Source organism: Acomys russatus, chromosome 11 (genome assembly GCF_903995435.1).
Source record: "Acomys russatus chromosome 11, mAcoRus1.1, whole genome shotgun sequence".
Taxonomy (NCBI): Eukaryota; Metazoa; Chordata; class Mammalia; order Rodentia; family Muridae; genus Acomys; species Acomys russatus.
The window spans coordinates 51,340,379-51,363,542 of record NC_067147.1 but is presented as its reverse complement, the minus strand read 5'-3'; positions in this window follow the sequence as shown (position 1 = coordinate 51,363,542).

Genomic DNA, 23,164 nt, shown 5'->3' with positions numbered 1-23,164 from the left:
GAAAAGAAGCTGTTTGGTTAGTGCCATGTCACCCATTACACCTTGGCTGCCCTCTCTTGATGTACTGGGCTTTTGTCTTAGAAAGCTGACATCCTTCTCTCTGATTCCTTCTGATTTCTTCCCACCAGTCCTAGGGTTTTTCTGTTGCTGAAACAAAAAAATCAAACTGGGAAGGGAATGGTTTATTTGCCTCATGCTTCCCAACCATAGTCCATTAGTGAAGGAAGTCAGGGCAGGAACTCAGACAGGGCTGATACCTAGAGGCAGGAGCTGTTGCAAGGACCGTGGTGGGCTGATGCTCACTGGCTTGCTACACATGGCTTTCTCTACCTGCTTTCATATAGAACCTAGGACTACCAGATCAGGGATGGCTCCACCCACCATGGGCTGGGCCCTCCCCCCACTGATCACTAACTAAGAAAATGCCTTACAGCTGGATCTCATGGAGGCATTTCCTCAACCGAGGGAGGCTTCTTCCTCCCTCATGACTCTAGCTTGTGTCGACACACAAAAGCAGCCAGTACACCACCCTTCACATTTTCCTTATTTACCCCAAGACTCAAAGCAAGAAATCCAGTTTGCCTTTTCTACAAGGTCTCTCCATCAAGATCAGAAGAAATGAAAACTATAAGTCTGACCCTAAACTTAAGGCAGGCTCAACAAATCGGTTTTGTTGAGATACATTTTTCTTGGCATAACTTAGGCACCCTTTAATTACTGTGTGCCTCCATTTATTTTGTGCCCAAGATAATTTTATTCAACATATTTCTGGAGGGGATGGTGAATGAGTCTTAAGTCCCCTAAAATCTAATTCTGTGTTGTTAAGAAGCTGATTCACTGACTTTGGAGAAGTGACTTATTACCTTCAGTAAAAAAGAAGAGACTTGAATCTTCTTTCTGTACTTGGCTTTGATCTAGACACTGTGGAACTGACAAAATTATCAAGCCAATTCATACAGAAGCTGAAGTTTGTAAGGCAAATGCGAAAGAGACCTTGTAGATTAATGTTGATGAAGATGACGATGATGATGACAACGAAGAAGAGGAAGAAGAAGAGAAGCAACTTTGTCTTCTAAGTAGGATCCTTCTTGACCTTGAAAACTCACCCAATAAGAATAATTAACCCAGGAACTTTCTCTTAAGATGCAAATGAACTTTCCCCTTTTTTCTTTTTCAGAGATAGTCCTATGGGCTTTGGAATATTAAATATGTAAGATCACGAGAAAGGCAGAGGGAACAATATTGACTGGTTCTATTGGCTATCACTGCAATGCTTATTGAGAAAATGTCTTAATAAGACAGAGCATGATACAGAAAGACACTCAGTGTCCTCCTTAGCCCAGCACATGACCCTAAGTTCCCATACCCTCAAGCCTTGTACACCGTCATTGCATGCCCACTTATACTCACAAATAACAGTATTCATCTGGCATCTCCAATTAAGTGCCATTGGTTAATTCATGGGCCATTGAAATCTCTTTTATTTTAGAGACGTACTTTAGTACAGATTCATTTCTGAAATATCTATTCTCCAATTTTCAATAAATTTACAGATAAGTAAGTCTCATGCCCTATTATTTTCTCTAGTGAAAGGAAGGTGTGAAATCGCAACCTGATTTTTCTGGGCCTTTTCGAGACATTAAACAGCTCAGCATTTATATTGAGAAAATAAGTATTTCCTTTATCTCATAAATAATAATCATCTTAGATCAAGTATTATAAACAGTCCTATTTCCTTGGCTTATACAAAATCGAGTGATGTTTAGAAGAAGATTATGCAGGGACCCACCTGAATTACTTCAAGGTTGGGCAAGCACATGACTTTGCAGTTTGTCCGCTTGCCTCCATGGGAGAGCATCAGAGGGCATGGAACTTCTTTTCAAGGTCACATCGGCTTTGCCAAGGGTTTCTGTGAACGAGCAAGTGCTCCTTATTATTTCTCTTACTAGGAACATTTTCCCTCTAGGGTTTTGGAGATTATCCCTGCGAGTCAGCTGTTCTCAACTTTGGCTTTACATTAAGATCACAGAGAGATTTTAAATTGAATGCCCAGTCAGTGTCCTAGAGCAATTAATAGAGGCTACCTGTCTCTGGAAGCAAGACACTAGCACTTTTCAAAGTCCTCATCCAAATATGAAAACTCACCTTTTAGAAAAATGGGGCTTCTCAACCTGTGGGTCGAGACCCCTTGCACAGGGACAGGGGTTGCATATCAGATATTTATATTATGATTCATAACAGTAGCAAGTTTATAGTTATGAAGTAGTAATGAAAATAATTTTAGGGTTGAGGGGGCCACAACATGAGGAGCTGGGTTAAAGGGTCACAGCATTAGGAAGGGTGAGACCCACTCTTTTTATTTATTTATTTTTTATTTTATTAATTTATTCATATTACATCTCAATGGTTATCCCCTCCCTTGTATCCTCCCATTCCTCCCTCCCTCCCATTTTCCCCTTACTCCCCTCCCCTATGACTGTCACTGAGGGGGACCTCCTCCCCCTGTATGTGCTCATAGGGTATCAAGTCTCTTCTTGGTAACCTGCTATCCTTCCTCTGAGTGCCACCAGGTCTCCCCCTTCAGGGGACGTGGTCAAATATGGGGCACCAGAGTAAGTGTGAAAGTCAGTCCCCACTCTCTACTCAACTGTGGAGAATGTCCTGTCCATTGGCTAGATCTGGATATGGGTTTGAAGTTTACGGCTTGTATTGTCCTTGGCTGGTTGCCATAGTTTGAGTGGGACCCCTGGGCCCAAATCTGCCTATCATAATGTTCTTCTAGTAGGTTTCTAGGACCCTCTGGATCCTTGTACTTTGCCATTCTCCCATGCTTCTCTCATCTAGAGTCCCAATAGGATGTCTTCCCCTCTGTCCCAGTTTCCTGGTTAGTGAAGGCTTTCATGAGACATGCCCCTTGGGCTAGTATGCAGATATAAGTGAGTATATATTATTTGACTCTTTCTGCTTCTGGGTTAACTCACTCATTATGATCATTTCTAGCTCAATCCATTTGTCCACAAATTTCGGGAATTCCCTGTGAGACTCACTCTTAACACTGTCTCCAGTGCAGTTTTTAAGAGATTCTCTTACATGCTATTCAATAGAGAACATTTTTTTAATTGTAAAATTTTAATTTATTATAATTTATTGAGATTACATCTAGAAGTTATCTCCTCACTTGTATCTTCCAGTTCCTACTCTCCCTCCCTCTTCTGCCCTATTCCCCTCCCCTAGACCTCTGACTGAAGGGGACCTTCTCCCCCACTGTATGACCACAGCCTACCAGGTCTCATCTATCCTGTATCCCCTTCCTCTGTGTGCTGCCAGGCCTCCCCACCAGGGGGAAGTGATCGATTGATGGGGGTGGGTGGCACCAGAGTTCATGTCAGAAGCAGTCCCCGCTCCCCACAACTGTGGAGAATCAACTGTCTGTTGGCTAGATCCGAACAGGGGGTCTAGGTTTACTGCATGCATTGTCCTTGATTGGTGCAACAGTTTGTGCAGGCCCCCCCTGGGTCCAGTTCCACTGGCCGAATAGAGAATATTTTACATATCTAAAGTAACCTTCAAAAACAAACCTGTACTAGTCTCTGTGGAGATAAAGAGGCCAACCCCTTTTGGTCACTAATTAGCATATCATGTATTTGGGTGAGCACATTGATTTGTCTGTACTTTCCACAGGCGCTGAAGATGAGGCTTCCTCTCACTCCCATGAATAGAGATTTGTTCCTGTTTACTGATGGGGGGAGTGGGGACCTCAAAAGTGGGATCATATTGTGAGGCTTTACAGTGTGCCAAGGCAGTCTTCATGTCCTGCTCAGCATGTCCAAACTATACTCCACCCCGACACCCCTGTTATAGTCTTTTAAGCTTCCTACATCTATTCTAGAAAATGTTCATTTTGTCAAGTTTGGATATTCCTTCAGCTTCTCTCTAGTTTCACAAATTTGGAAATATCTTTCTTAAGGACCAAAGAGCGTTTCTAGCTGAATATTAGTTATTCTCATCACGGTACCAAATATCTGACAAAAGCAACATAAGGAAGGGGGGTTTCGATTCACAGGCAGCAGAAAGAGAATTAGGGATGGGATTTGGCATGGGATTCTGAAGCCTCAAAGTCTATCCTTAGGATGCACTTCCTACAACAAGGCCACACCTTCTAATCCTTCTAATCCTATCAAAGAGTTCCACTCCCTGGTGACAAAGCTTTCAGAACCATGAACCCATGGAGCCATTCTTATCCAAACCATCATATCTACTCACTGGCCCCCATAGGCTTGTAGCTACATAATGCAAAATGTATTTAGTCCAACTTCAAAAATCCCTCATAGTCTTCTGCAGTCTCAAAACCGCTTAAAAGTTCAAAGTCTCTTTGGAGACTTGTGGTGGCAATCTTTTAACTGTAACCCCCCTGTACAATCAAAAAATTAAAGAGCAGATCACATTCTCCCAACATACAATGGCACAGAACATGCCATTCCAAAAGGGAGAAAAGGGGGGATAAACCAAAACAAGTCTAGAAACCAGCTGGGCAAACTTCAAACTCTGCATCTCTGTGTCTGGTGGCAAAGGGCTCTTCTGATCTCCAGCTCCAAATCCAACTTTGTTGGCTGCAACACACTTCTCTCTCACGGGCTGCTCTGCGCCAGCCTGCAGCTCTCCTTGGCCACTGTCTCATGACTCTCCCATCTCTAACATCTTGGGGTCTCCAAAGCAATCCAGGTTTTATTTTCACAGCTTTGCTGTTAAATTTTACTTTGACAACCTCTATGTCATGTCTCCCCTATGTCTTACTCACACGGTAGAGACCCAAGGGCAAAGTGTTTTTACTCTCCAAATCCCCAATGGTTCCCTAAGTAAAATGTGTGTGTCTTTTAGCATTATCGTAAGAATAATGACTTACATTACTTAATGTTCTATTTGATTTGGATTAGTTATAGGTTCCTTGGCAACCAAGGCATGTTGGGTATTATTGTGAATAGAGAAAAGGAAGTGTGGGCAGATAGTGTGTAGTGTTAGTTGTTATTGAGGCTGAGGGTAGTCACGTTGCTTGTCCTACTCTTACTGTTGGTAGAGAGCACTCACCTGTAGCAGATGTAAATGTGATTTTGTTTTGGTCCTAAGTGTGGGATGTGAAAACAGACTTGTGAGAGAACAGGTCATGTTTGTCCACTAGAAAAGGAACTGCCTCTTGTGTGTGTGGGGGGCATGGTCTTTGTCAACTGATAAACAATCTAGTACGGACTTGGAGAGGATACACACACACACACACACACACACGAGCCCCAAACAAGAGGCAGGGCTTTTTGGTCTTGTCTGTTCATCACTCCACTTCAAGATGCTCTTAAAGAGAACCACTCCAGTGAACACTTCGAGGTTCTGGTTTCCAGCTGCTGCTATGGTTTCCAGCTTCTGTTCCTGGTTCTAATGGCTGCGTTCGCAGTCACCTTTGCTGAATTGTTGGTTTGCTGGTTAGTGGGTCTGTTGGAATCCTGTTGACTACGCCAGTGGAATCGCTCCAAGGAACTGAGTCTAAAAAGATCTACTTCTCCTGTTCCCATTAACCTCTTTTCTCTCCTATCTAGAGTAGGTGGGGTGGAAGGGAGGTGTAAGCATTTAAGAATCCCAAATAAAGTAGGTTTGAAAAAGTTCAAAGCCCACACTCCCCCTCCAGCTTGCTAAGAATAATTCGATGTCAGGGCTTCCTTGCTTTGTTAAGTTAGGTATGTTCAGCTGTGTGCACAAGAGGTGTCACAGACTCAATCGCAGATGGCACCATGGCCATCACAGCCTCTGGTACAGTGAAGCAAGCAGCTAACGCTGGCAGAAAACCCAGCTGTCTATTTAATGTCGGTGATATTTGGAAATATCCAGAAGGGACATCTGTGTCCAGGTTAAGATCACTGTAATATTGTCTTTGTTGGTTGTTATTCATGCATGCTTTGAGGAGTTACTAAAAAAAGTCTTATCCTCAGAGTCTCTGTCTGTGAGATACTAGGGTTGAGGTAATCTTTAGGTGTTAATTGTGTGTCTGTTAATGGTGGTCTGTTTCTTTGGGAGACATTCATGTTTTCTACAAAGGCTACAAATGGGACTGTGCTACAGAAGCGACTGTGGATTGTTCAGGGCAGATCACTGAAGAATCTCCTAGGAGCAGCCACAGGTAAACAAAGCTCTCTGGCTCTGCCTCACCTGGTTTATCTTATAAGACCCATTGTCTGTTGTCACAAGACTGAGAGCCAGTCATGGTCTCCACGTCAGGAAGTGTGTGTGTGTGTGTGTGTGTGCGTGTGTGTGTGTGTGTGTGTGTGTGTGTGTGTAAGAGAGAGACAGAGACAGAGAGAGAGACAGAGAAATAGAGAGATGGAGAGAGACACAGACACAGAGACAGAGAGAGACAGAGGCAGAGAGAAAGAGACAGAGAAATAGAGAGATAGAGAGAGACACAGACACAGAGACAGAGAGAGACAGAGGCAGAGAGAAAGAGAGAGACAGAGAAATAGAGAGATGGAGAGAGAGACAGACACAGAGACAGAGACAGACACAGACACAGACACAGAGAGAGACAGAGACACAGAGCGAGGCAGATTGTGCGTTTATGTCTTGTCCACTCATTTTCACTCCTTTCTACCTCCTGTCCTCATTGTTTCCTAGGACGTTCATCAGAGTCACTCAAGAAGCTCATGTTTACTGAAGTATTTTATAGTAGCTCCTTTGCTTTGTCAAGTGAGGAAATAATATCACCACCAAGTTCACAAGAAACAAACAAAGAAAATGTCGCTTATTCTAGTTTCTACTGGAAAGCGGTCGAGGCCTGATAACTTCAGCTTCAGCTGCCTGTGTGAAGTGGAGTGTCCTCACAATTAGAATTTGCTTTTATAAATGGACTTTTTCAGTTTTAGCAGTCTCATGCCGAGAGTAGATACTTGTGCCTCCTAGAAACCCTGGACACTGGCACCTGAAGCCTGCAACAAAATAGGGAGCAAGTGGTCAGTTCTGAGACCACACACATAGAGTAATGTCACATGGACTAAATAAATGGTATGTATACACCACACGCACGCACGCACACACGCACGCACGCACGAACGAACAATGTTGAAAGAGGACTCTGTCAATTTGATAGAGGTCAGTGAGGTACATGAGAGAGGTTGGAGGGAAGAAAGTGAAGCATGAATTGATATAATTATACTTTCAAAAAATAAAAACGTAAACCAGACAGGCAAAAAGCCAGACTGTAGCTTGTGATATTTTCCTAGCTTCCGGTCTACCAGGTCAGTAACTCCACTGTGGGGAGAGTTGAGTGGCTTTGTGTCCAATTTGGGCAAAAGTGTAAACGAATTCGAGTTCTGAATTTCAGATAAGGCTGGGCAACATCTCAACCCAGCAAATAAAGAGAACTGTCAGGTGCACAAGGAAGTAATCAGTGTGGTCACGTTCAAGCTGATGCAGGACTTTGGTGAGCCACGTCTGCCTTCAGCTGGCGGGAACCTCGGGATTTCATAAGAACGAGAAGCGGTAAGGGGCTGGTTGGTATCGCTGACTGCTGTGATCCTGGTGTGGCGATGCTCTGACCGATCCTTCTTTCAATTCTGTTCCATGTGGAGATGCACAGAAGCTGTTTTCCCTGAGAGGAGTAACTAGGCAGCTGAGTGGTCACTATACTTTAGGGCGCCACCTAGGGACCACTGGTGCTTGGCTTTGTTTAAAGGGTGATTTTTTTTTTCCTGCTAAAGTTTCTGTTGCTTAGTGGGGGGTTTGTGGGGGCGTTGTAGAGGAGTTGTGGGGGGGGGTGGAGAGGGCGGGGGGGGGGGGGGGGGACGGAGGGGGAGGGGGGAGGATGGAGGGGGTTGGGGGGAAGGGGGTGGCTGCTTCCTTCCTCTGTCCCCTAAGTGTTTACGGAAGAGTCCAGACTTTCTGTAATTGAAGCTAACTATAGGAGAAGGTGACTTGGGGAAAAAGCTAAGAGAAAAACAAAGTGGAATGAAACAGGCCATGACTGTTTATTTTTTGCACGCTTTGTGCCTTTTTTTTTTTCTTTCTTCTCTCACTATAGCTAAGTGCCTCGATCCAGAGCTGGGTTGCTTTGTCTGGAGCTTCTGGTAGCAGTTTAAATTCAGGAGTTATTTTTAGAGTTTTTATTATGTGTCTGGAAGTAGGTAAAATGCAGTTCTTAAAATTCTCAGAGTGGTTTCAGACTAATGAGGAAGTAGAGAAAAATAGGTAGGGAGCAATTTTATTGCAACTTTAACACAGGTAGGGGCTTCTCTTAAAGACCACTGGAACGACATGGACTAGGTGGTTGAGCCCATTAAATGCGATCAAAAGCTTCTTTGGAGAACTCATATTTATATTTCTGGCAAAATTAATCTCTCTCTCCCTCTCCCTCCCTCTCTCGAGGGAGGGAGAGGGAGAGAGAGAGAGAGAGAGAGAGAGAGAGAGAGAGAGAGAGAGAGAGAGAGATTCATTAACTGTAGTATTTTTCCTGTATATGTTTCTCTTCACCACCACATGTGTGCACATTTGTATGTATGTATAGGTGTGAGCGTGCATGTACATGTGTGCATATGCGTATGTGAGTGTGTCAAACACAGGCGCCTAAAACAGACGCTATCAGACTTCAACTACTTTCCAGTAGAAACCAGAATAAGCGACATTTTTGTTTGTTTGCTGTGAACTTGATGGTAATTGTATTTCCCCATTTGACTACTATAAAATACTTCGGTAAACATGGAATCCTTGAGTGACTCTAATAAACGTCCTAGGAAATAGTGAGTGAGGCCAGGAGGTAGAAAGGAGTGAAAAAGACATAAAAGCAAAGTCTGCACCCCCCTCCCTTCCCCGCCCCATTTCCTGAGGTGAAGACCATGACTGGTTGTCAGTCTTGCGGCAACAATGAGATTTTATAAAATAAACCACGATAGAGGCAGAGCCAGAGAGATCTTTGTTTATCCGTGGCAGAAATAATCACCCCTCTCCTTCACCATGTGGCTCCCACATATCAAACCCCAGTCCTCAGATGTGGCATTCTTTACCCACTGGCACCCACATTTCCAATTTTATATTTTCCTTGGCCAAAACAGAAAGGAATATAATTTTGTATTTAAATCCTAAGAGAAGAAGGTAGAAAGTTCAGTCACGTGCTAGGCTTCTGACTTTGAGAAAAGTCCTTAATCTCTCAGCCTCATTTTCCAGATCTTTACACTGTGGGTGGTAATCGGGCACTCTTGGATACAGTGTTGTGAAGATTAAATAAAACAACCACTCACCTACAATGCTTTGCACAGTTTAGGCTGGAGAAATACAAACAACGGTTACCCATCGCTGTTCATAGCTGCTGCAGCACTGTGGCTATTTCTGTAAGAATCTTAGAAGGCTCTCTGCTGGGGCTGGAGAGATGGTTTAGTGGTTAAGAGCACTGCCTGCTTTTCCAAAGGACCCGGGTTCAATTCCCAGCACCCACATGACAGCTCACAACTCCAGGATCTGACACCCTCACACCAACGCACATAAATTAAAAAAAATAAAAAAAAAATAAAAAAAAGAAGGTTCTCTGCCAATATTAGTGCAGCGGGCACAAATGCTTCTATGGAGAAATATTTCCTTTGCAGTATCAACATATATGAATTATACTACTGAGGAAGTTCGCCAGGTCCCTAGATACTTTCAAGCCATTCTTATGATGGGTGCATTTGTGTTTCCTAAGCTAGCCCTGATTTGATTAAATATGAAACAATTTTAAACTTCCACTATGTGCCTGTTTTATTAATATTTCTCACACATGAAAATTTTGCTCCCGAGTCTGTCTATATGAGCATTGCCTGAGGGGCTCCCCTGTTTTCCACACTGCTTTAACTTGAAGGAGGCCACTCCAAGATTAAGAGGGTCCTGCGAATCGCCGTACAGCATCTGAGAGGAGAGCCATGCATGTTTCTAACCGGATGTGACGTCATTGCTGCTTTACCATTCTGCTGGATGAGCTCAGTTTCTTTGCCACGCCCACTGCTCAGCAGGACAGTGCAGGCTCCCCTTCTTTCTGTCCAGAAGTAGAGGGGAACTCCGTGGACCTAGGGCAGAGATGTCCACAACGGTAACAAATGCGTTGATCAGAATACCCATCATCACCTCTCTATTGCTGTTTCTTTACTCACGTGTAATTCACGCTATCTGACTTTATGCATCTAAACATCACAGTTCCTTCCAGAATGAGATAATATTATATGAATACATGGTCAGATAAGGAGGCTTAGTCTTGTTTTTGTTTTTTGTTTTTCTTCTAGACAGAGCTTCTGTGTGTAGCTCTGGCTGTCCCGGAACTCACTCTGTACACCAGGCTGGCCTCGAACTCACAGAGATCTACCTGCCTCTAATTCCAGAGCGCAGGGATTACAGGCGTGCACCACCACCCGGCTAGTCTTGTTTTTAACCACACGGTCAAGAACAGTACCTGGAAATCATATTAATTAGGGAATGTGTTACTATGAAATGAATATTTTAAAAAAATGCTTGCCATTGGCATATACCTAAACTATTTCCTTCTGTGTGTCCTCACAAATAAGCAAAAGGGAAGAGTCATCCCGAGGTCACACAGCCCAGTAATCACACAGGAAGGCACAGACAAGCAATCTAATGATCAAGTGCTGTCACTGTTATAAATTAAATAGGTAAGGCAGAGGGGAGGAAAAAAATGATTGCTAAAAGAAGCCCCATAAAACGATCAGGTTTTTTTTTTTTTTTTTCTTCTAGTAGGCGGCACGAAGTAAGTCAAGCATGTTTTTCTAGTTGAGGAATAGTGCTGATGCCGCAAGAACGGATGAACAGGTTCTGTGCGAGCACGGCGGAGAATATAAAGAGCCGTTATATCGAAGCAGAGAGTCTTGCCGACAGAATTGCACACAGGCCTGTCTGTGGCTCCTGAGCTTGAGGGATGACTCAGAGGGTTGAGGCATCGATGAACACGAAGCTCTGAGCATGTGGGAAAACGTGAATACCTTGGAGAAAGCCATCATGAAGATTGGCAACAGTGTTGGAAGAAGGAGAATTTAAAACACTAACACACTGTCCCTTCTTTGAGAAATATAGTTACGTATTCTCACCCAGGTTTGTGACGGTGGCTTAAATGGACCACGTTCCATTTAATTTTAGTGACTTGGAAATTCCGCCCTCTAGGAAAACAAATACTTCCTCAGCGGATGCATGAGACCAGCTATTAAAGTAATCTGTGTTTGCAGCATGTACCTACAGATCATTAAAAACTGGATAGAATTTCAAAAATGTGTGTACTCTGCTAAATTAATATAATCTAACATTATGGACCTATGCATTCGCTAATGTTCTAACCATTTCACACAAAAGATGTTGAATGCTATTTAAAAAAACAGAGACGACAATGTTTTTACCCTCCACAGCTTTCATTATGATATAGTTGAAAGGCACCTTTTAATTTTGCAGTTCTCAAAGTCTTGGCAAATGCGTAACTCCTGTACCCACCATACTTACTAGTGGCACGCTGTATCATCCAGAAAGGCCCCCAGGATTCCTAGTCAATCATGCTTTGTTAGAATCGGACACATCCAAGACATCCCTGTGGCCCTGAAAGCCTTCAATCAGTACAGTAGAATAATTCAGAAGTCTGTGGAAGAAGGCACAGACAAATTCATCATGTAAAGATCTGTGCCCATGCCTATGTCCAGCACTGACCCTCAAGCACAGTCCCAGGCCACTGTCACCCTCTCCCAAGTGCTCCACCCTAAAGGGCTTGGAGACTATGGCAAAACGTCTGCTCAGTGTAGCCTTGTCTTTCACCGGTGGCCAGTGGTCCTGGAGGCAAGAGACCAGCTCTGAGGGGCCACTCCTTTTCACAGAAATAACAGTTTGGGTTCTGTGAGAAGACTGAGGAAATTCCTACTGGATATTTAATTTTTAGTGTTCTTTTTTTTGGTACATAGATATTTTCTTTTTTATTAGCATATGTTCATTGTATGGAATAATGCTTTAGATGACATTTTTTTTTTATTAAAAAGCATCCCGTTCTTTGCTCTCCTTATAAGTTTTTTGATCTAAAACTTTTTTGTTTTTCTTCCAGACTCTTAAGAGATAAATAGACTCAGAGCAATAATAGGTCAAATGCTAATCTTGGTGATGTTGGAAAAAGTACCCGAGTCTAGAAGTAGTGCCTGTGTGCGTTGTTGCTTCTCACAGCACAGAGAACTATTAGAAATGCATAAAACAAAAATATTGAAACCAAACCAAATCAAGACAATTTGCATGAGTTTTGCACAGGTAGTAATTGTAAGGCAAGATTTCGCCCCAAAGGCTGTGTGAAAAACAAAACCAACAACTGACTAAGCAAATTGTTAGCACGTAGGAAACAAGCAAACTCATGCCACAAACAGAGCCATCATATAACCATAATGGACTCTAGCCATAAAATAGCAGTAATTATTATCTTATAAACCATATACATATAGATGTATATAAGTAAATATATGTATTTTTGATGTTAAATTGAACTAAAATTTTCTTTTAAAAAGAGGGAGAAACTTCCCCTGTAAAACATCTGCCTCCCATAGAAACAGGCAGCCATTGTGTGAGCCTGACCAGTGAATCTGTGTTCTCAGACATTAGTGAGTCATGGTGAAGGGCTTATGAATCTGTCTGCATATCTACAGTGTACCAAGAAATGAATATTCTTGCTAGGTGGTATTTTTATCTATCAAAAGATCTTAAATCAGGGAAGATCTTTCAAGGATACTTCCAAAAAAACACTAACACAATTTAAATTATGAATTTTGGGTATAATAAAATAGATATTAATTAGGAAGAAACTTAGTAAAATAGTAGATGTGGTGTGTTTATTCTGGCTTTATGATCGTTTAAAAAATCAGTGTTGAAATTTTACTCTCTCCCAATAATGCCAGCATATGTGATGACATTTGAAGGCATCAAAGAATAACTCCTGCCATTAAGTTTATGTCTGTTGTTTTTTGTTGTTGTTTTGTTTTTTTTTGTTTTTGTTTTTGACTGTAAAAAGATCAGCATAGGCTTATGTGTTGAACACTTGGGCCAAAGTTAGTGCTACTATTTTGAAAAGTAGAAACTAAAAGGTGGAACCAGTTGGAGGGAGTACATCGTGGAGTGTGCCATTGAAGACTGTATCTCAGGCATAAGTGCGTTTATCTGTTGACCTGCTTCTTCCTGTGTGCCCTAAGCTTGATGGCTGTTTTCTACCACACTGTCTGGATTCTGTATTCTGCTCCAGTGCACAGAGCCAAGTGAGCATTGACTAAACTATTTGAAACTAGGAACCAAACTAACTGCTTTAGGGGGGGTCTTGTGGCTTGAATGAGGATGGCTTTCGTAGGCTCATATACAGAATGCTTGGTCCTCAGTTGGTGGAACTTTTGCGGGAAGGGCTAGGAGGTGTGGCCTTGTTGGAGGAACTGTGTCACTGGGGTAGACTTTGAGGTTTCAAAAGCTCATAGCATTTGCAGTCCCCCCTCTTCCTCCCTCCTCCTCCTCTTCCTCCTCCTCCTCCTTCTTCTTCTCTCTCTCTCTCTCTCTCTCTCTCTCTCTCTCTCTCTCCCTCTCTCCCTCTCTCTCCCTCTCTTTTCTCCTGCCCACCCTCTCTGCCTCCTACATGTGGAACAGATTTAAACTCTGAGCTACTGCTCCTCCAGCTCCACGCCTGCCTGCCTGCTTCCATGAGTCCTGAGATGATGGGCATGGAGTGTAACTCTCTGGGACGGTAAACTCCAATAAACTTGTCTACAAGTTGCCTTGGTCATGGTGTCTCACAGAGACAGGGAAGAATGTGTAGAAGTTTGGAACAGTTCCAGACGGTGTAAGAAATGAGCTCACGGAGTCTATGGGAGGCCAGAAAAGGAGAGCCAAGCTAGAAATGCAGAGGTGTAGACAGTCAAGAAGTACACGTTAGGTTTCTGCTGGATATGACAACGTCACTGGAAATTAGATTAGAGGCCAAGCCTGTAGCATTCTGCTAAGAACTCATTTCTACTTTGGCTGTGTCCTGAGACTTTGAGGGAAGCTAACTTTAGAGGCATCAGTAAAGAACATTTTAAGACAACACAGCCTGCAGGCTGCAGCATGGTTATTGATGGCAGTAATGATGGGGAGCCAACATAGTACCATTTGGATGAAAAAGGATCATGTTTAAAGTTGTAGCCAAGGAAGATTTGATTGATACAGTGACGTTCCACTGGAGAAAACAGATTTTATCTTTACCACCTAGAATGAATTGAAAATAGCTTAGTAAATAGTCAGGGGTGGGTCTTTGAGTCTAGTTTCCCTCCTGAGTGCTGGTTTGAAGTCGTGCAGAGCCTGTGCATGCTACCATGTGCACACAGCCCTGTTGTGTCTGGAAGACACTGTTTTCTAGGTGTCATCGACAACCGGCGGCTTTTATAGTCTTTCCAGCTCTTCTTTCCCTGTATGTCCCTGAGTGCTGACAGGAGGGTTTTGGTAAACACAAACCACTTAGCGCTGAGCACTGCTGAGGAGAATTTGCAAAGGGAGCAATTTAAGATACCACAAATTAAATATTTTATTCAGTGCCCGAGGAACAGCTTTTTGGGTAGCCTTGGACTGGTCTTGTTGTTCTTTGTTTACTTCATTTAGTGCAGAGAAAAGCTATAGAATATTCTGGAAGTGCAATGACTGAAAACAGCTTTGGCCTTATCTTTGACAAAGGGAAAGTAATAGGGATGGGGGGTCTTAGAGAGTCAGACTTTGTTTTCTATCCTTCCAAGGTCATATGGCTCATGAGGTATACATCCCAAGGTGGGCTGTCTATCAGATCCTCAGCTGCCGTACAGTTTGGAAATGTCCTGCTGAGACCGCAACTGCCATAGGCAGTTTTGGGGACTTGCTCAGAGTAGATAGAGCTTTGGTCTCTTCCATCTATTTTTGATTATATGCAAATAATATCACTATTCCATGGTAAGGCATCTTATGTAAAAAGCATCTTCACCAGGTACTTGCAGTTGGTGAAACTGCTGCACAGATGCAGTGGAATTGTCTGGGCTTTGGATGTCCAGACTGTTTGGCATCCTGATAATTCTCCCAGCCATGGAAGACTACCTTTGGGATTCAAAATTAGAGAATCCTCTACTCAGAGTGATGGATTACAAAGAGTATTAATATGGTAAATTGGAGAGAACGGAGTAAGGGAAGGGGGAAGAACATATTAGTTACTTTTCTATTACTGTGATAAAACAGAAACACAGCATCTTATAGAAGGAAGAGTTTAATTGTACTTGCGGTTCCAGGGCCTCGAGTTTACGGTAGCCAAGTGAAGGCACAGCAGCAGACAGCTGCATCAGAAGCTGAGAGCTCACATCTTTACTGGGAAGCAGGAGGCAAAGACAACACTGGGGATGGCAAGAATCTTTTGAAGCTTCGATCCTAGCCCCAGTGGTACACCTTCTCCAACAAGGCCACACCTCTGAATCCTTCCCAAGCAGTTCCAACAGCTGAGGACCAGGTGTCTAAATATATGAGGCAATGGCAGTCATTCTCATTCAAACCATCACAGAGAGGAAGAAGAAAGAGGGAAGGGAGAGGGAGAGAGAAAGAGAGGGGAGGAAGTTACAAATTTAGAAAAAATACTTTTCATATTTTTCTTTTTTATTAAATATTTTAATTTATTTTTTACATATACTGTTGTATTATTACACACATATACAATAAACTACCTACAGCAAAAAGAACCATGAAACAACCAGGAATTATATAAATGTTATCTTCACAGTGTTTTGGCTATTTGTATTTGGCAGCCTTGAAGAAAACATCTTTCCTATCTTGGTGTGTCTAAAATTCTGAATGTAAATTAATATCTATCATATCTTGTCATTATCAACTTAAAACATCTATCTAGACCTAAAAACATCTTAACCCCAAAATAACTAAGTTTAATTGTAAAACTAAACTATCTGGTCTTCAACCCCATCAGAGACTTGAGACGGAATAAAAGTAATTACCTAAGTATACAGGGAGTGTGGGTTAGCAGCTTCCCAAATGAGAAGATGACAGAGGCAGTTTGCTGCCTGAACAGTTACCTAAAACTCTCTATAATGTTGGAGCATCATCTTGAGCCTTCTGGCCCAATATATCTGATAGACACATTTATGAGGCAGGAACTATTGAGGACTTGCTTACCCTGTTTGGGCAGAGTTTGGCTGTCGACTCTGCCTGCATTCATATTTTTAATATGGTTAAAATACCATTTTAAAGATTAAAGTATCATTGTATCACTTACATATTAAGAAATACCTAGCAATTTCACAAAATACTTAAAACAGAAGATAAAAATGAGTATAACAGCATGCAGACAAAAGACATAAGAATGAGGGGACAGACAGCTGCGTCTAGGCAGAAACATGGAGGCCTGCAGGTCCTCATATTCTCAAACATTCTTTTATTTCCATCACCTTTTTGAAGGATAAATTTGAGGAAAGAACCTTGTCCAATGCTCGATACTATTATGATTCTACTAGTACGGGAGTGAAAAACTTCATTACACTGAATGCCAGGTTCAGGACTGAGAATGGCCCTCATAGGCCCATAGGTTTGAATACTTGGCCTCCAGTTGATGGAACTGTTTGTGAAGGACCAAGAATTGTTGGAGGAGGTGTGTCTCTGAGGTGGACCTTCGGGTACCAAAGGATGCGAGCCATTCTCCGCTTTCTCTGTGCTTCCCACTTGTATATGAAGATGTGAGCTCTCAGTTGTCCCTGCTGCCATGCTGTTGCTCCACATGGAACCTTAACATTAAGGACATCTTCCTTTTATAAGTTCCCCGAGTCATGGTGTTCTGTCACAGCAGTAGAAACCCCAACTCACACAGGAATCAATCGTTATCAACAATTTCAATATAGATTTACCTACCTACAATTCTCTACCATTCAAATCATTTCCTCTTAATACCCTTAATAGTTTAGCATGATGTAAACTGAATCAAACTTGAACATTGTGAAGAATATAATGGAAAACTACGCCTATGAAAACATGCATCTTCTGAAAGATGCGTTAAGACTTATGGTGACTGTGACTTGGATGATGGTTGACAGAAAAGCCACAGGGGAAGTGGTTGTGTGACACTCAGACAACTTTAACAAAATGACAAGGTCAGTAGACAACATCTGCCTTGCTTCCCACAGCCACAGCTAGGCAAAAGGGTTCACGGACCCTGAGGCGAGTAGGCTTGCTACAAGCCAAAGGTCTAGAGGGAATCCAGGGACAGGGGTGGAAAGCCTGTCAGGAGTCTTGGTCCATCATCCTGAAATGCCTTTAGATGGTTATCAGAACAGTTCTGTAGTCGCTGAAGTTCACTCGTGAGCTTTTTACTGCCAAAGAAAAGAGAAACGCCCACCCCCAAACAGTCATCAGCTGGTGTGGAGAAGGAGGACAGAAAGCAAAGGAAGCATTTCCAAAACAACAATTTTGTACAAACAATGTTGTTATGAAAATGATTTTGTTGCTGTGTTTGTTTTTCTACACCCCCCCTCACGGTATGAGAGGCATAAATAAAGGAAATAATGGCTTAATTAATAAGCAAGGGACAGATTCTAATGAGACAAGGACTTTTTTATTTTTTTATTTTATTTTATTTAATTTTTAATTTTTTTTAGTTTGGTGTGATAACTCTACAATGTATTTCTTTTTTTAATCACATTTTTATTAATTTATTCATATTACATCTCGATTGTTAGCCCTTCCCCTGTTTCCTCCCATTCTTCCCTCCCTCCCACTTCCCCCCTTCTCCCCTCCCCTATGTCTGTGATTGAGGGAGACCTCCTCCCCCTATATATGCTCTTAGAATATCGAGTCTCTTCTTGGTAACTTGCTATCCTTCCTCTGAGTGCCGCCAGGCCTCCCCATCTGGGGGACATGGTCAGAAAAGGGGCACCAGAGTTCGTGTGAGAGTCAGATCTCACTCTTCACTCAACGGTGGAGAATATGTTCGTCGGCTAGGTCTTGGTAGGGGTTCGAAGTTTACTGCTTATATTCTCCTTGGCTGGTGCCTTAGTTTGAGGAGGACCCCAGGACCCAGATTTGCCTGTCATAAAGTTCTGAGACAAGGACTTTTTAAAAAATGCATTTTTGAAACAATTGCCCATTACCACACAAAAAAAGGTTATGACCATAAGTCAGTTTCTGGTCACTTACATCATCCCACAAACTGCATAAATGTTATTAATTTAGTGAAAAATACAACAAATGTTTTTTAAAGGAATCCATGAGAGCTAAAACACAGGTGTGTCAATAGCTGTGCAATTCACCTAGGTGGCCGGAAACACTGAAGGAGGTCACGTCCCACTGTGGTTTTTAACCGGAGTGAAAAGACTCCAGGTGCGGGCAGAGCTTCTATGTTCTCCTTCTTGTTTTCATTCAAAGATGTACTATACCAATGGCAGATTCTATCACAAAAGAGCTCTTTCACACAATGGCTGCTACAACTGACAGGTTCTTTTTATTCTTGAATACAATCATTACCTCCACCACTACCTCCTCCTTCTCCTCCTCCTCCTCCTCCTCCTCCGTCGTCGTCATCATCATCATCATCCCCAGCAAAGCCAGACTCTTATCTAAAGGAGAGAAAGTCTGTGCTGTGGTGAACTTGACCTACTCTTATGTCACCTGCTTTGTGCTCAGTGACTCTGCAGTCTGCCTCTCCACTCTGACCTGGTTTCCCTTTGGCTGTAAAGTCATACAGTGAGTTTTCAGTGCTGTGACCTCAGGTCCATTCCCACACTGGCAGTTCTATGGTTCTTTAGGATTATACAAAGGCATAATGTCCGAATTTAAATGTTCTGATCACTTCAACTCTCCCAATAGATACATGTTATGGGTTTGCTCAACACTACAGCCTTGGATTTCTAATTATCTCAAAAGCTGCATTTCTTATTTGTAGGCCAATGGCAAAGACTAGCAATAAATCCAGTTCTGAAAAGTCGGAGCTATGTTGTCCCAAGCAGATGCCAGCTTACACAAGCTCAGGAAGTGGAGGGATTCAGAGACCCCTCCCACATATTTAAGGACTTAAAATGTGGAGGACATGATAGAATAGTACATAGCAAGGACCATTGTATTGGTTTGAAAGATATTTTCTCCAGTATTCAGATTGAAACTTAAAGGCCAGCAAATGAGAATGCTGATGTACTTTGAAGAGCTTATTCTGCGATGAGCACACTGTGAGGGAACATATCTTATATATATATATATATATATATATATATATATATATATATATATATATATATATGTGTGTGTGTGTGTGTGTATATATATACACATGTATATGTATATATAATATAAATTATATATAATATATAATGTATTTATTTGTGTATATTATATATACAAATATATAAAATATATTTATTTTGATATATTCACACATAAATATATACTTAATTTATTTACTTTACATCTCATTTGTAGCTTGCCCTCCCTCTTCTCCTCCCAGTCCCTTCCTCTCACATCGCCTCCCCATCATCCTTTCATCTTCCCTTTCTCCTCAGAAAAGGCTCAGAAAAAGGGAGGTCTCCCACTGATGTCAACCGGCCTTAGCATATCAAGTTGCAGTAGGGCTAGCTGCACCTTCTCCTATTGTGGTTAGGCAAGGCAGTCTAGTTAGGGGAGAGGGATCCAAAGGCGGGAAACAGACTCAGCTACAGCTCCTGTTCCCGTTGTTAGAAGTCCCACATGAAGACTGAATAGCTCAACTACTGCTTATGTGCCGAGGGCCTAGGTATACCCCATGTATGCTCCCTGGTGGTTCAGTCTCTGTGAGCACCTATGCGCCCAGGTTAGTTGATTCTGTAGGTTTTTCTCATAGTGTCCCCAATTTCTCTGGCTCCTTCAATCCATTGTCACTGCCCCCCCCCCCTGCCCCACCACACACACACACACACACACACACACAGAATTTTCCAAGCTCTGTCTATCGTTTGGCTGTGGGTCTCTGAATCTGTTTCCATCAGTTGCTGGGTGAAGCCTCTCAGATGACAGTTATGCTAGGCATCTTTCTGGAATTATAGCAGAATATCATTAATAGTGTCAGGGGTGGGCTCTCTCTCAGGACATGGGTCCTAAGCTGGGCCATTCATTGGCTGGCCATTCCTCCAATTCTGCTCTATCTTTATCACTGTACATCTTATTGGTAGGAGCAGTTGTGGGTCCCTTCCTTGGAAGTCTTTTCTGGTTACAGGAGATGGCTATTTCAGGCTCATATCCCCTATTTTAAAAAAAAAAATTTTTTTTATTAATTTATTCTTGTTACATCTCAATGGTTATCCCCTCCCTTGTGTCCTCCCATTCTTCCCTCCCTCCCATTTTCCCCTTACTTCCCTCCCCTATGACTGTTCCTGAGGGGGACTTCCTCCCCCTGTATATGCTCATAGGGTATCAAGTCTCTTCTTGGTAACCTGCTATCCTTCCTCTGAGTGCCACCAAGTTCATATCCCCTATTGCTAGGAGTCTTCGCTAGGATAACCCTCATGGACTCCTGGAAGTTTCCTGGGCTTCTAGCTTGTTCCAGAGATGCCCAACCCCTACCAATTCCTGTTCTCTCTTCCACCCTCCCTCTACTTGATGAAGGAGCATATCTTAAGATGGGCCTCTGTCCACAGAATGCACTGGAAGATGAAAACACATACCTCAAACCATTGCAAGCCAGGGCATTTTGCATTAAAGCTAAGTACCTTTTGGGAGGTGGCCAAGTCAGGAGGTTCTACCCTGTGAAAGCACTGGCACATTTAATGGGGTCTCAAGGGTGAGTAGAGCATCCTGCTATTTTGCCTTCTACCACGTGAGGCACTGTGTGCCTGGCTCAAGGGTTACAATGACATATTACCATTCAGGAGCAGGGAGCAGGCCTCACTGCACATCAGTCTTCTGTGTGTGTGTGTGTGTGTGTGTGTGTCTTTAAAATTCTTCTCTCATACAATCTATCAGGCTGCAGCTTCTCCTTTCTCTACTTCTCCTGTTCTGGCCCCCTACCCCAGATCCACTCCCCCACATCTCCTTATTATAAAGGAGCAGGCCTCCCAGGAACGTTAAAAAAAAAAAAAAAAAACTTCTCAGTCTCTAAAACATAAAAATAATCTCTGTTTGTAAATTATTTAGTCACAGTTATTCTGTTGTGGGAGCAAAGAGTACAATACCAGGTCAGGAGGCCAGGGACCTCTCAGGAGAGACTCCTCAAGGCCTTCTTCCTACAAGAATCACTGTCTCTGGAGTCAGAAGGAGCATCCTATGTGCAGTTTGTTTTCAGGGGCAGTCAGGTGGAAGATTTCAGTAGGATTTATGCCCTCAACGGTGACCCATCTGTCACATTATATAACCAGTGAGGTGAAAGCTCGTAGTACATACATCCTTAGACACTGTGGATAGCAAGGTCAGAGTTTCAGATTTTTGTACTTTTATCATCGTCCTGAAAATCATTAGCATAGCCTTTCAAGCCTTTGTCCTGGGAAAGGCTGTGTACCTGCTCTGAGGCATACCAGGACTAAGTCTCTATCGTTTTCAGCTCGGCTGTAAAACAACCTCATCCTCTATATGACTACTTTGACTCCCTAGAGTGAGGCTGTTCATTTTATGCGTTGCCCGTCAGTATCGCTTTCTCAGCACTCTCTGCTGGGATGTATCCCAATTGTCTCACCAGCCCTGGGAAATGACAAGCTGTTGTGGCGGCCAAAGGCTTCATCTTAGAAGTCCCATGTGAGGAAATCTCATTCGTCCCACTCACTGTCTGAACTACTCTGGACCAGTATAAAGTTCTGGAACTGTGTTGCTTCGTTCTTTCATTGCCAGTGCAGGGTCATTCACGGGCTGCTTTGCTGGGACTGTGCCTATGACCTGGTGACCCAGATGAAATGACACGTGCTATAAACCACTGGGACACCCACACACTCAACTCAGTTTTACTCAGAAAACACCTCCATCCTTATCTATTCCAAATGTCTAAAAACAGACCGTTTAGCAAAAAGCACGTGAGAACCAGTCAAGTTGTATAGGTTAATATTTGGTCCCTCATCAGAAACATATAAATCCTCTCACTAGATTAATTTTACAATTATATATCATGTTAAGCAGAAATATCCTATTATAGGTGTATATATCAAATCCCATTTATCTATAGACAACACTGAAGACTGTATTCACGTGTTGCAGATAATCAGCAACTGTTCTTGTAGCAAAATAGCCAAGCAGATCTACTAAGAGAAGAGAAGACATTGTCTAGTTTCAGATATTTTATTCTACTGTCACTCAGTGCCATAGCTTGGTGGCCTATGGTGAGGCAGAGCATCAAGGATTGGAAGCTGAGCTGAAGAAAACTTGTTCAGGTCATGGCAGCCAGGAAGGAGAGGGAATGGATCAAACAAGAGCAAGAAATAAAACCAGGGACAAACAGATGCCCCCAGGGGCCTTTCTCCAACTGTATTGGGAGCGATTTTCACCCCAGCTCTGAATCATAATGCTGTCCTAAACTATCAACAAAATACACATGAATTGTGTGTTGAAGTAAATGTATAGAAAATAAAAACGGGTGGCTGTTTAGGAAGACCGTCTGTCAGTAACTAAAGGGACTGTGTTGCAGAATTCACTCTTGAGTATAGATCCCAGGACATCATTCTTTTTTTCATGAGTAAGAAAAGAATTTAAACATAAGAGTCCAAAAGACAACCAACCAACCAACTAACCAACCAACTAACCAACCAACCAACCAAACATAAGAGGCCAAAAGCCAACCAACCAACTAACCAACCAACAACCAAACAAGCAAAGAAAAAAACCCCCAAACCTAAAACAATAAATCCCCTTGAAAGTCTAATAAAATAATGTCATTCTTCAATACAGCCAGTCCATAATTAGTGAGGGAAAGAGGAAATGAAAAAATTAGATAATAGATTAAGTAGTTAAATCGGATAACAGAAAAAAAATGCATGAGCCTTCTCAACTCTTTCCTGGAGTCACATTAGATTAAATTTTCTTTGATTCTATTGACTTAAATTTAAAATCAGATGAGTGTCACCTCAGTGTCTACGATCCTGACAGTGATTATCTTTAAAGAATCAGGAGGTCTTGGCGAAGTTCCTGTGTGATGGAGGTCCTCTATAAAATTTGACGATGGTGAGCATAT